Source organism: Mustela nigripes, chromosome 14 (genome assembly GCF_022355385.1).
Source record: "Mustela nigripes isolate SB6536 chromosome 14, MUSNIG.SB6536, whole genome shotgun sequence".
NCBI classification, from domain to species: Eukaryota; Metazoa; Chordata; class Mammalia; order Carnivora; family Mustelidae; genus Mustela; species Mustela nigripes.
The window spans coordinates 95189302-95205015 of NC_081570.1; positions in this window are offsets into that span (position 1 = coordinate 95189302).

The window sequence follows — 15714 nt, forward strand, 5'->3', positions numbered from 1 at the left end:
ATGTGTTGAAGAATGGTGAGAGTGACTGCTGGATCTGTTTCCCTTTTTCAACACGTTCCAACATTGTAGGGATACCTCTCCCTATTGACTGGCCACTCCACAACTCCACGGCCACAAATAATACAGTCCATATCGGCCCCATCGGGGGAAACATACCTATTATTAATGTGTCCTTCCCCCTTACCAGCACAGCTGCCAACATCACTAACTCCTCCCTCCCGTACTGTACTCCCTCGGGAATATTTCTCTTGTGCCCTCAGGGAACCTATCACTGCCTGACCACTAATGACTCCATAGGCTGTATATTCATTCTACTATCTCCTTCTACCACTATCTACTCTGAATCCCAACTGCAATCCATCCTATTCCCCCAACACCATGGAGGAAGGGCTGCCTTCCTCCCATTCATAATAGGGGCAGGAATAGCCACAGGGGTGGTAACCAGAACAGAGGGGTTAGGAACTTACATAGACTTTTATTACAAACTCTCCCAAGCCCTGAATGATGACACGGAACGGATTGCTGACTCCCTCACAGCCCTATAGATGCAATTTACCAGCCTGGCAACATTAGCCTTGCAGAACTGATGGGCCTTACACTTTCTGACCACCGAAAAAGGGGGGACCTGCCTATTCTTAAATGAAGAATGTTGTTACTTTGTTAACCAATCATGTATAGTTACCTCCAGGATTAAAGAACTCAGGGATCGGATTCAAGCACGGTGGCGAGACATGTCTTCCTGGGGCCTGGACCCCTACACCTGGGTAACCTGGCTGCTCCCTTTGGCAGGACGTGTATGCATAATCCTCCTTCTAGTCTCAGTTGCTCCCTGTCTTTTCTGATGCCTGCAGGGTTGCCTACAAGAACTTGCCCGAGTGTCCATCAGTCAACTCCTCCTTCACCCCTACTCTCGCCTGCCCACTTCCGACTACCCCTATGATGACGCCCCCCAGCTCCCCGTCAGCAGGAAGTAGCCAGAACTGAGTCAACGCCCCTGGCACCACTATATAAAGCAAAAGGTTGGAATGTTGGGCTGGCAGAAAGAAAGGGCTACTTAAGATGGCGAAAGTCCCCACCACAAAACCTGAGCTTGGACAGGAGAACAAAGACCCAAGCAGGAATCTGAAAGCCCTCCCGCCCTGAGCTCCAGTGGACCAATGGGACCCTGAGGAGCAGGCGAAATATCCAAATAAGGGAAACTTGCCAAAAGACCCCTGAACTCCCCTCGAGGCTCCTTAAAAGCCCTCTCCTCCCTGTCTTCCACGCGACTTCCGCCACTCTGCTTTCCAGAGTCGTGGAACCTCGCCCGAGGGTGCCCACCTCCTGCCGGCGCAACTTTCTTGGCTCCCCTTCTCCTGAGCCCTGAAACTTCACTGGAGAGTGTTTTTAATAAATCTTGCCTTGGGCGCCTGGGTGGCTCAGTGGGTTGGGCCGCTGCCTTCGGCTCAGGTCATGATCTCAGAGTGCTGGGATCGAGTCCCGCATGGGGCTCTCTGCTCAGCAGGGAGCCTGCTTCCCTCTCTTTCTCTCCGCCTGCCTCTCTGTCTACTTGTGATTTCTCTCTGTCAAATAAATAAATAAAATCTTTAAAAAAAAATAAAAAAAAAATAAAAATAAATCTTGCCTTGCACCCACTTTGCCTGGTGTTGTGTTGATCTCGCTGGAAAAACTTTACAAACATACTTTGCAATATTGATTTCTGGAGTAGAATTCAGTGATTCACAACACCTTTTAATACCCATCACTGATCTATCTAACCCATACCCAACCCACCTCCCTCCTTCCACCTTCAGTTGGCTCTCTATCATTAAGAGCACTCAGCAATCAAAAAGAATGAAATCTTGTCATTTGCAGTGACATGGATGGAGCTAGAGTGTATCATGCTAAGTGAAGTAAGTCAGTCAGAGAAAGACAAATACCATACGATCTCATTCATATGTGGAATTTGAGAAAGAAAACAAATGAATATATGGGAAGGGGGAAAAGGATAGAATGTCATCATTTTATAATTTTGATAGTTTCACTTGAGGCTTATGTTGGCAATTGTTTTCTTTTTCTTTTAGTTCTTTGAATACATTCTTCCACTGCATTCTGATCTCCATCACTTCTGTTAGGAGGCCACTTGTAAATGTTTCATTCTCCCTTGAAATACAACTTTTCTTTTCTTTGGTGCTTTGAAGATTTCTCCTTGTCATTAATTTTTATTAGTTTTGCTATAATGTACCTATGTATGTTTGCTTTTAACTTACCTTTGTAAATTTATAGTGCTTTATTTTTAATTTGTAGGTTGATTTTTCTTCAGTCTTCTAATATTCTTTTGCCAGTGTCTCTTAAAGTACTGTTCATCCCTGTTCTCTCTCCACCATCTTCTTCAATCAGTATTTTCTCACTATAACCAACATATCTCCTATGGTCCTTTTATTAATATCCACCTATTTGCTTCTTATAGTGACATCACTGTAATATTTTCTTCTGACCAATCTTCCAGTTTGCTTATTCTCTTTTCCTCTACATCTAATCTGTTAAGTGAATATTATTTCCAGTTATTACATGTTTTAATCTAATGAATCCATTTGATCCTTTTGTATGGGTTTAAAGTCCATATCTGTTAACTCCATTATTTGGATTCTTGGTGGTCTAAAATATTTTCTTAAAACATATTTTCTTGGCTCTAGGATTTCCCCCATCTTCCACCCATATACTCATTTGTTTGTCAGATATATTACTGTGAGATTTAATCTGAAAAACTGTAGATATAATTTGAGACTCTGGATAATGTGACCTTTCTCCAGACAGGGTTTGCTCATGCTTCTATTAGGAAGATAGGCTAAACAAACTAGAAATCCCACACCAAGATGACTTATTCAAAGATTAATATGAGGGACGCCTGGGTGGATCAGTGGGTTAAGCCTCTGTCTTTGGCTCAGGTCATGATCTCAGGGTCCCGGGATCGAGCCCCACATTGGGCTCTCTGTTCAGCAGGGAGCCTGCTTCCTCCTCTCTCTCTCCTGCCTCTCTGCCTGCTTGTGATATCTCTCTCTCTCTCTTTCAAATAAATAAATAAATAAATAAACTCTTCAAAAAACCCCAACAAAGAATAATATGATCTAAAGATTGGCTTTAAACTATATAAGAGAAATTCTACATGTACGTCAGCCTCACTCATTTCAGAGTCCCAACTAAATGTGTGGTCTCATTTCCCAAGGTCTTACCTCCTAATAAGGGTCAAATACTGCAATATTTGTCAATATACTACTTTTGGCTACACAGAAAGTGATGCTTGGTTTTGTACCCTCTCAGTATCTCCTTTCAGAATTGGCCATTACTATGATTTGAGGAAAAAGCAGCACCAATGTCAGGATTGCTTCTTTGAACATTTCTTCTTTTTAAAGTTTGGCTCCTAAATTTGGCAATATCTATGCAAATTTTGATGCCTTTCAACATATTTATGCATTTTAGTATAAAATTTATTGATGTGTAACTCACATAAAATAAATGATTTCATTATAAGTATAGAGTTAGATGAGCTTTGAAAACTATATACAGCAAAGTAAACACTACTAGAATTAGGAAGTAAAAGTATTCCATTGTTTCCCCCAAATTCCCTATGCAACCAATCCCCTAACACCCAAATCCAGGCAAAGATGGATTTGTCTTATATAATTACAAATTACAATTTGTAGTCTTTTCTAAAATTTCATATGAGTGGAATTATATTAACATACTCTTTTGTGTCTAGCCAAACACTGTTTTAAAATTTCATCTATATCTTTGAATATATCAGCAGTTTGTTTTTTATTAGCATTCCATTGTGCAGATATTCCATGATGTGTTCATCCCTTTACTTGTTGACAGACATTTGCCTTATTACCAGTTTATAGTGATTATTAACACAGCTTTTATGAAATTCCAATACAAGTGTTTTTGTGGACTTAAGTTTTCATTTATTTTGGGTAAATATCCGGCTGACTTGTATGGTAATTGTAAATTTGAATTTATAAAAAACATTGAGGATGATATTCACTGTAGGTTTTTCATAGATAGATTTTATGAAGTTAAGGAAAGTTCTCTCTATCCCTATACTTTGAAGCATTTTAATTGGGAACAGATGCTTTATTTTGTCAAAGGCTTTTTCTGCATCAGTTGAGAGGACCATGTGTTTTTTCTCTCTTCTCTTATTGATTTGTTCTATCACATTGATTGATTTGCAAATGTTGAACCACCCTTGCAACCCAGGGGTAAATCCCACCTGGTCATGGTGGATGATCTTTTTAATGTACTGTTGGATCCTATTAGCTAGGATCTTGTTGAGAATCTTGACATCCATATTCATCAGGAATATTGGTCTGAAATTCTGCTTTTTGGTGAGGTCTTTGCCTGGTTTGGGGATCAGGATAATATCATCCTCAATGGGGAAAATCTGACAGCCTTCCCTTTGAGATCAGGAACATGACAAAGATACCCACTCTCACCATTCTTGTTCAACATAGTTTTAGAAGTCCTAGTAATAGCAATCAGAAAACAAAAAGAAATAAAAGGAATTCAAATCGGCAATGAAGAAATCAAACTCTCTTTGAAGATGAAATGATACTTTATATGGAAAACCCAAAAGACTCCATCCCCAAACTACTAAAACACATACAGCATTTTAGTAATGTGGCAGGATACGAAATCAATGTACAGAAATCAGTTGCTTTCTTATACACTAACAATGAAATACAAAAAAAGGAAATTAGAGAATCGATACCTTCTCTGATGTCTCAAAATTGCACCAGCATTTTTCAAAGAGCTGGAGCAAGCAATCCTAAAATTTTTATGGAATCAGAAGAGACCCCAAATTGCCAAGGAAATATTGAAAAACAAAACAAAACAAAACAAAACAGGGGGCTTCATGTTGCCTGATTTCAAGCTTTACTACAAAGCTGTGATCACCAAGACAGCATGGTACTGGCACAAAAACAGACACATGGACCAGAGAAACAGAGTAGAGAGCCCAGATATGGACCCTCAACTTTATGGTCAACTAATCTTCAACAAAGCAGGAAAAAATATACACTGGAAAAAAGACAGTCTCTTCAATAAATGGTGCTAGGAAAATTGGACAGCTATGTGTCAAAGAATGAAACTCGACCATTCATTTACACCATACACAAAGATAAACTCAAAATGGATAAAAGACCATAATGTGAGAAAGGAATCCGTCAGAATCCTAGAGGAGAACATAGGCAGTAACCTCTTTGACATCAGCCAGAAACTTCTTTCAAAATGTGTCTCCAAAGGCAAAGGAAACAAAAGCGAAAATGAACTTTTGGGACTTCATCAAGATCAAAAGCTTCTGCACAGCAAAGGAAACAGTCAACAAAACAAAGAGGCAACCAATGGGATGGGATAAGATATTCACAAGTGACAGTACAAACAAAGGGCTGATATCCAAGATCGGTAAAGAACTCCTCAAACCCAACACAAAAAACAGATAATCATGTCAAAAAATGGGCAGAAGACATGAACAGACACTTCTCCAAGGAAGACATACAAATGACTAACAGACACATGAAAAAATGTTCATCATCACTAGCCATCAGGGAGATTCAGATCAAAACCACACCGAGATACCACCTTACACCAGTTAGAATGGCCAAAACTAACATGACAGTAAACAAGTGTTGGAGAGGTTGTGAAGAAGGGGGAACCCTCTTACACTGTTGGCAGGAATGCAAGTTGGTGCAGTTACTTTGGAAAACAGGGTGGAGATTTCTCAAGAAATTAAAGATAGAGCTTCCCTATGACCCTGCAATTGCACTTCTGGGTATTTACCCCAAAGATACAGATGTAGTGAAATGAAGGGCCATCTGTACCCCAACTTTCATAGCAGCAATGGCCACAGTCGCCAAACTATGGAAAGAACCAAGATGCCCTTCAATGGGCGAATGAATAAGGAAGATGTGGTCCATATACACTGTGGAGTATTATGCCTCCATCAGAAGGGATGAATACCCACCTTTTGTATCAACGTGGATGGGACTGAAAGAGATTATGCCGAGTGAAATAAGTCAAGCAGAGAGAGTCAATTATCATTTGGTTTCACTTATTTGTGGAACATAAGGAATAACACGGAGGACATGGGGAGATGGAGAAGGGAGTTGGGGGAAATTGGAGGGGGAGATAAACCATTAGAAACCGTGGACTCTGAGGAACTAACTGAGGGTTTTGGAGAGGAAGGGGTGGGAGGTTGGGTGAGCCTGGTGATGCGTATTATGGAGGGCATGTATTGCATGGAGCACTGGGTGTGGTGCATAAACAATGAATTCTGAAACACTGAAAAGAAATTAAAAAAAAAACAAATAAAAAATTTTTAAAAAGGATGAATACCCAACTTTTCTATCAACATGGATGGGACTGGAGGAGATTATGCTAAGTGAATTATGTCAAGCAGAGAGAGTCAATTATCATATGGTTTCACTTACTTGTGAAATAACACTGAGGACATTAGGAGAAGGAAAGGAAAAGTGAATTGGGGGAAATCGGATGGGGAGATGAACCTTGAGAGTGTGGACTCTGAGAAACAAACTGCGAGTTTTGGAGGGAGTTTGGGTAGAGGGTTAGGTGAGCCTGGTGGTGGGTGTTAAGGAGGGTATGTATTGCATGGAGCACTGGGTGGTGCATAAACAATGAATCTTGGAACAATGAAAAAATAAAATTAAATTAAAAACAAAGAAATATTTGAAAACAAAAACAAAATCAAACCAAAACAAAAGTTAATCATATCTAAAACAGTATCTTCACACCAACATCTGGATTAGTGTTTGGTAAAAAAAAACTGGGTACCATAGCTTAGCCAAACTGGACACATGAAATTAATCATCACAGAGTGTCTGAACCAGAAAATTTTCATTATGATGAGTCTAATTTATCAATTTTCATGGCTGAAGTCTTTTACATTTTAATGTATATAAAACTTTGCCTACCCAAGACTGCTGAAATTACTCATAGATAAATTTTATCAGTTTTATAGTATTAGAAATCTTAAATAGATGTCTATGTAAAATAGGTATTTTGTGCAAGGTATTAAGTGCCAGTTTTGTTTCTATTTGTCTATTCGGTGTTCCAGTGCTATTTGATTAAAAAACTATAGTTTTTTTCCACTGAATTTCTTTGGAATCCATGTTAAAAATATCTGGGCCAGATATACGTGATGTATTCTTTTCATAGTTTTTTATAAGCAAGACTTGTTTTCTTACCCCTTACTTCCAAAACTAAATTCTTGAAAAAGAGATTTATTTGAAATGGTTCACCTGATTATGGGGCTAGTAAGAATCTTGTGTTGACAGAGTATTTTCACTTAACACTCTCAAACTCTAAATATTTTACTTAAAAGTGTCTTAGAGAACACTTCTGGAATGGTCAAGTAAGGAATTCTTTTTTAAATTTTTAATTAAATTGATTTATTTATTTTCAGAAAAACAGTACTCATTATTTTTTCACCACACCCAGTGCTCCATGCAATCCATGCCCTCTATAATACCCACCACCTGGGTATTAGAGTCCATAGTCTCTCATGATTCACCTCCCCTTCCAATTTCCCCCAACTCCCTTCTCCTCTCTAACTCCCCACGTCCTCCATGTTATTTGTTATGCTCCACAAATAAGTGAAACCATATTACAATTGACTCTCTCTGCTTGACTTATTTCACTCAGCATAATCTTTTCCAGTCCCATCCATGTTGCTACAAAAGTTGGGTATTCATCCTTTCTGATGGAGGCATAATACTCCATAGTGTATATGGACCACATCTTCCTCATCCATTTGTCCGTTGAAGGGCATCTTGGTCTTTCCATAGTTTGGTGACCGTGGCCATTGCTGCTATAAACATTGGGATACAGATGGCCCTTCTTTTCACTACATCTGTATCTTTGGGGTAAATATCCAGGAGTGCAATTGCAGGGTCATAGGGAAGTTCTATTTTTAATTTTCAAGTAAGGACTTCTTATATGCACTCCTTTATAAGAGAGACAGAGAGAGAGAAAGAGAGAGACAGAAAGACAGACATAGAGGGAACACTGGCAAAGTGGCCAACATCAGCTTTTTCAAAACTTTGGAAATTACCCAAAGGTGCAACAAACTGGAGAGCATTTCTTCAGGAACAACAATTAAATCTCTGTGAGAATAGTGAGCTTTGAGGATTCTCTGTTCCTATTCACTTCCACAGGTAAGTGGTAGTCTTAAAAATGAGAGGCCTGAGAGCAAGAGTAGCTTAAAATGAAACAAAACAAAACAAAACAAAACCTCGGCAGCATAGTAGCTACTGAAGGGACAATGGGTTGGGAAGTTTCCAAAAAAGCCCACTGCCAGAGAACTCTCACTATTTGACCTGACTGGAAGCTCCTGGAAATGCCCATTCACAGGGCTTTGAACTGACTCAGAGTTCACACAGTGAGGAAACATCTGGTTGTTACTCAAAACCAAATAATAGCAATTGTATAAAATTGCAGCTGCCTCAGGCAGAAAAACTAGTTAGGGCAAAGAAAGATAGCCAAGAAAATTACATGGGAAAATCAAGGGAATAAATGTTCACAAATGGCTTTAAGAGGTTACACCCTATTCCTAGAGATCTAGATGGTAGAAATCATGGGCAAGGATAGATGGGCACTCAAGAATATCATTTAAAAGACCTTAATCTTTTCCCTATGGAGACTGAGTTACTGCACAAGCAGGAAATGAAAGCTAAGAAAGAACTATAAACTATTAGAATACTGAAGGCATACTGCAACATATATACACAGAGCTTCTTTGCAAATGGTGGAAGATTTTTTTTGCTTTAAGGCATTTAAGAAAATTTCTACCAGTCACTAGCTGACTATGATGCTTACCAAAGATTTTGTTGACTCCATACAACAAAAAATATGGAATGTGCAGAACTGATCCAAATAAGTAATCTAAATGCAAAACAAGAGGATTTTGGAACTGGGGGTGAAAGGTGAGTAGGACTGATTTCTAGAGTTCCTATATACTAGCTTTTCCCTGGCCCTCTGCTTCCACATCCAGTGAACATGGCCCTCCCACTGGCTTCAGGGCCTCGGGTGCTTCCCACATGTGCATCATGAAGCTGCTGTGGCCTGCATGGTGGGACCAGATGGCACTGGGCTTGGGTGGCTGGTAGTGGCATGGCAAGGCAGCTGGGATGATGTGTAGGCATGCTTCATGGTGGGCACAGGCAGCCTGGGCGCTGGGGAAATATATGCCCTAAGGCATGAGCAGGCACAGCATGGTGACCTGCTGCTGCTGCCCACAATGCACAATGCATACAAGAACCTCACAGCGAAGGTACTGGCAAGCTGGCCAAGCACATGGCCTTCAAGCCTGTGCTCACTGTGGACTTTCTCCTGCAGCTGGACCGGCAGCTGGCCAAGCTGCACATGTGTGACCCTGTGCATTGCAGCCACCTCTACCAAAGCTGATTTTCAGGCCAAATCCATGTCAAGTCTAGGGGTGCTAGTGTGAGGCCACCTGGCTGCTCTGCAACTACTCGCTACCATACGTGCTGGGGGGTGGCTATGTATTCTCAAGCAACCTGATGCATTACCTGCAACTCAGCCACACTTGTGCATGTGACACAGTATCTAGGTGTTCCCAGGTGCCTGGCTGGTGTCTGTGAACATACAGTAATATACAGCCTGGAAACCCAGACTACTACAGCAAATACAAGTATTGTGGCTGTAACAACCAGTACCTGGTGACACACAAGCAAAGCCTAGAGAACATGCTGGAGAAGCATGACACACTGACACAAGAGGCCTACCTGTACAAGCAGGAGGTGCAGCTGTGGCTCTCTGACATCTATGACTGGTCCCCACCTCCCTCACAATGCTGTCAGAGGAAAGAGGGAATCCCCTGAGCTTAGCTGCAGCCATTGACCTGCTGTGTGTTACAATGGCACTGGAAGGAGGCCAGAACATATGTCTTGGGAGGTGGCCACCACAACTAGAGTCATTTGAGGGCCTATGGAGCAGCTGCTGAGGTGACTTCTCACTGACCTTGCATGGGCAAAGTGATAGGTTCTGGCTAGTTGCCAGAATTAGTCCAGCCCTTAAGAGGACCTCATTTATCCAGTGACCAGTGAGGTTTTCAGGCAGATGCCAAGCAGTAGTGGATAGTGCCTAGGTCCCAGCTCCAGTGGCCACAAAGAGCATCTTGTTCTCGGTCTAGGACACCCATGGTGCTTACCAGGGCAAATTATTATGTCCAGACAGAAATATCCTTCCATGGATTTCAGCCAGAATTGGCCTAAACTGGGAAGATACTCAGCTTTTGGTGTGATGGCAGACAGCAGGGGGCTTACAGCCCCAACCTAGCCTGCCCCTTGCTCTGTTCTCCCAAGGTAGAGGTAAGCACCCAGAGGCTGGAGCGGACAGGTACTTGCAGGCTGTTAACCCAAAGAAGGAAGCTAGACTTGTTCAGGGGTAAGGATATCCTGCATCCTGTGTAGACCATCCACTTAGGAAATCACTGCATCAAGACCTGTGGCATCAGGGAACTGACCCTCGCATGTTCCCCCTTAGCTGTGATTGTACTCCAGGGGCTTTTATCAAAACTGCTGTAGATTTATTGGGTTAGGTTACCTTCTCTGATGTCTCATGTTGGTATTGTTTGTCACCTGTAAGTCTAAAACTTAACTTTGTATTATATTAATTAGCTTCAATGATATTTTGGTCTTTGTTGCTCTAGAGTGAATTCATGTTAAAAGCAATTCAACATTAGCCTGTGACTTATTTATAAATATTATAAATTTGCTTAGGTAGGAATTTAAGTTGGGAGTATGTAGGTCTCAGTATTTTTAAATTTAAGGGAAATTTTTTCTATCAAAACTTGGAATTTTTGAATTAATGAGCTTTTACGGCTTGAGTTTTAAACCCATTGCTGCATGTGTGTTTAAATGGGGAAAAATTTAAAAAACTAAAATAAATAAATAAATAAATAAATAAATAAATAAATAAGAAAAATAAAGTAACTAGTTTTAAACAAAAATTATGAATCATGCAAAGAAACTGGAAAGTATGGCCAATACAAAACAGTCAATTGGTACTGTCTGCAAGGAGTTCAAATTTTGGAATTACAAGATAAAAATTTTATTTTCTAATTTTTAAACAGATTTTATTTATTTGTCAGAGAGAGAGAGAGAGCACAGCAAGGGGAGTGGCAGGCAGAGGGAAAAGTAGGCTCCCTGCTGAGCAAGGAGCCTGATGCAGGACTTGATCCCAGGACCCTCAGATCATAACCTGAGCTGAAGGCATATACTTAACTGACTGAGCCATCCAGGAATCCCCAAGATAAAAACTTAAAAAATCTATTATAAATATGCTTAATGAACTGAAGAAAACTGTGTTTAAAGGATTAAAGAAAAATGAGAATATCCCGTCATATAAAAATTTTCAATAAAGTGATATCATGGGGGGAAAAGACCAAATAAAAGTTCTGGAGAGAAACTTTAAATAACTGAAATTAAATAGCCACTAAAAAAGATCAACAACTAATTTGAACTGGCGGGGAAGAAAATCAGTGAACTTGAGCATGGGTCAAACTGAGATTATATAATCTGAGGGACTAAAAAAAAAAAATGAAGAGAAATAAACAAAATCTAAGAGTCCACTGAAACACCAAGTGCACCAGCATGTACATTAAAGGAATTCCAGAATGAAAGAAGGAGCAGAAAGAACAATAAATACCAAATGGTTCCCAAATTTACAGAAAAACAGTAATATACTTATCCAAGAAGCAATGAATTTTAACTACAGTAAACTAAAAAAGATTCACACAGTCACATCAAAGTCAAACTGTCAAATGCAAGACTTTTCAAAAGAATATTGAAAGCAGTAGAACACCCCTAAAACCCAAATAATCCATTTAAAAAAATGGGTAGAAGAAATGAACAGATATTTCTCCAAAAAAGACATCCAGATAGCCAACAGACACATGAAAACATCTTTTAACATCGGGAAAATGCAAATCAAAACTACAATGATACATCACCTCACACCTGTCATAACAGCTAAAATCAACAATGCAAGAAACAACAAGTGTTGGGGCGCCTGGGTGGCTCAGTGGGTTGAAGCCTCTGCCTTCGGCTCGGGTCGTGGTCCCAGGGTCCTGGGATTGAGCCCCGCGTCGGGCTCTCTGCTCCCCAGGGAGCCTGCTTTCTCCCCTCTCTCTGCCTGCCTCTCTGCCTACTTGTGATTTCTCTCTCTCTGTCAAATAAGTAAAATCTTTACCAAAAAAAAAAGAAAAGAAAAGAAAAGAAACAACAACTGTTGGTGAGGATGTGGAGAAAAAGGAACTCTCTTGCACTGTTGGTGGGAATGCAAACTGGTGCAGCCACTGTGGAAAGCTGAATACACAATCCTCAAAAAGTTAAGAACAGCAATCCTGTGATCCAAATACCATATTGGTATTTGATCCATATTATGATCTCACTATTGGATATTTACTCCTAAATATAAAAACTCGAATTCAAAGGGATACATGAACCCCTATGTTTACAGTAGCATTATTTAAGATAGCTAAATTATGGAAGCACCTTGTGTTTATTGACTGATGAATAGATAAAGAAAATGTGGTATAATACACAATGGACAATTATTCAACCATAAAAAAGAATGAAACCAAACTAAAAAAAAATTATTAAAAAAAAAAAAAAAGAATGAAACCCTGCCATTTGCAATGGCATGGATGGATCTAGAGGTATAAAGCTAAGCAAAACAAATCAGTTAGAGAAAGACAAATACCATATGATTTCACTCAAATGTGGAATTTAAGAAACAGGCAATCATAAAGGAGCAAAAGGGAAAAAAAAGAAAGAGAGAAACAAACTAAGAAACAGACTCTTAGCTATAGATAACAAATTTATGTCTACCAGAGCGATGGATAAAACAGGTGTTGGGGATTAAGAAGTGCAGTTACCATGCTGAACACTGGGTGACATAGAGAATTGTTTAATTATTATATTGTACACCTGAAATTAATGTAAGATTGTATACTAACTATACTGGAATTAAAATAAAACAAGACAAAATAAAATAATAAAATAAAATAAAAAGAAAGCAGGAGAACAAAATTACTCATGAGGGAATCCTCGTTTAGATTAACTACTGACTTCTCATCAAACACCATGAAAGCCAGCCAGCAATGGAATGACATATTGAAAGCGTTGAAAGGAAAATGCTGTCAACCAATAATTCTAAGTCCATAAAAACCATCTTTCAAAAATTAAGGTGAAATTAAGATCATCCCAGACAAACAAAAACTGATAAGCTGTCACTAGCAGGCCAGGCATATAATAAATACTAAGAGGAAACCATGAGGCCAAAATGAAAGGAAACTATAGAGAATATGTCAAATCCACACAAAGAAGTAAAAAGCACTACTAAAGATCACTACATGAAGAAAAATGTAGTGTAAATATATTTGACTTATAAATCTTTTCCTCTCCAATTTTATTCAAAATATAACTCCATAGAGCAATAATTACAAAATTGTTTTGAGGGGCTTAAAATTGATGGCCTAATAAAGATGTAATATATATGAAAACGTTAGCACAAATGTATGGGGAAATAATATAGCCATACTAGGGCAATGTATTGTATACAACTGAAATTAAGTTGGTACTAAGGTGAACTAAAATGATTTGAGTTAAAATATAATTATAATCCAAAAGTGATCACTAAGGAAATAATTTAAAAGTGACACAAAAATATATAGGAGCTAAGCTGGTAGAATTGACAACACCTATTTAATAAAAAAGAAACCAGTAACACAGAAATAGAGAAAAAATAAAGATACAGAAATGTAGAAAACAAAGAGTCATAGAATGGTAAATGGTGCAGTAAGAAGTTCTAGGAATCCATCCCTCCAGCAAAACAATTACCAAAATGATAAAAACTATCAAAATCAAGGACTTTGGAAATCTGCTCTTGTTGAAAACTTGAAGTCATCAGTGGGATCACTGTTGAAGAAAGAGGCTGTCAAATATTGGTAAATTTTTATGCTTAGCATTGTGTTTATCATCCCCCCAGTCCCAGCCCTGCAGTTGCCAGCCATCAAGATAGTAATCCATATCCAGCTGTGGCTTCTTAGTTCCAGAAAAGCTTTGTCCTCTGAAACTCTAGGTTTATATTTTGATCTGACTGGCTGCTCAAATAAGAAAGAGCACAGTGGGTGATCATTTCAAATACAGACAGAAATGATTCCCACTGTCTAAAGAATTAAAGAAAGAGATCACTTGTATTTTCCTTCTGGGTACAAGTATTTAAGGAAACCTCTGTAAAGCCCCTGGCTAAACATCTAGATAACAGAGCAGAAACATCATGATTACACATGACAAAGAATACAACACTTGCAAATGGTTTGCAAAGTCACCTTTTAAAGAAACAACAATTTTGCTTATCATCAATGAACAACTAAACTCCCTGGACAAGGAGAGAATCTGATTTCCAGGGTCAACACATTATGCTAGTCAATATGTCCAGTTAACAACAAGAACAACAAATAATAAAAAATTCAAAGAAAGAAAAGCATGGTTTATTCAAAGGAAAGAGAAAAAGTGATAGAAACGATCTCAGAGGAAGGTTGGACATTGAACTTGATGACACAAATACTCTGTCTTAAATATTCTCAAAGATCTGAAGGAGATAATGAACAAATAAAGGATATATGTGTATGGGTGAGTAGTGAATATCAATGAAGAGAAAAAAAAAAAAAAAATATATATATATATATATATATATCTCCAGATAGAAATGCTGCATCTGAAAAATAAAATAGTTAAAAAAAAATTCTCTAGAGCAGCTCAGTACCAGATTCTGATAGGAAGAAAGAATCCGAGAACTTGAAGACAGAGTAATTAAAATTAGCCATTCAGAGGATAAATAAAACAGATTAAGGGGGGTGTACAGAGACCAAGGCATGTGTGGGACACCTATAAGGTTAACAATATACATATTATGGGAGTCTGAGAAGAGAGAAGAAAAGAAGACAGAAAAATTTGAAGACCCAAACTCCCAATTATGATGGATGTAAGTCTACACATCCAAGAAGCTCAACAAATTATAAACAGGATAAACAGATTCACATTAAGACACTCTATTTCAGACTACTGAAAGACAAAACCAAAGACAGAATCTTAAAAGCAGAAGGGAAGCAGCAACTAATTGGGGTACATGGGTTGCTCAAGGAAGCATCCAATTCTCGGTTTTGGCTCAGGTCATGATCTCAGGGTCAGGAGATTAAATTCCATGCTGGGCTCCATGCTGAGCACAGAGTATGTGTGATATTCTCTCTCATTGTTTGGCCCTCCCCCTTTCTCTAAATAAGAAATAAATCTTTTAAAAAAGAAGCAACTCATCATGGTACAAGGAATCCTCAAGAAGAACAGCCAATTTCTCATCAGAGACTATGGAGGCAAGAAAGTAGTAGAATGAGGGTGCCTGGGTGGCTCAGTTGGTTAAGTGTCTGCCTTCAGTTCAGATCCTGATCCCAGGATGGTGGGATCAAGCCCCATATTGGACTCTCTGCTTAATAGGTATCCTGCTTCTCCCTCTCCTGCTCCCCCTGCTTGTGCTCTCTCTCTCTCTTTTAAAGTAATAAATAAAATCTTTAAAAAAGAAAATAGTTGGGCGATATATTTAAAACAAGCTTAAAATTTTTTAAAAAATCTGTCAACCAAG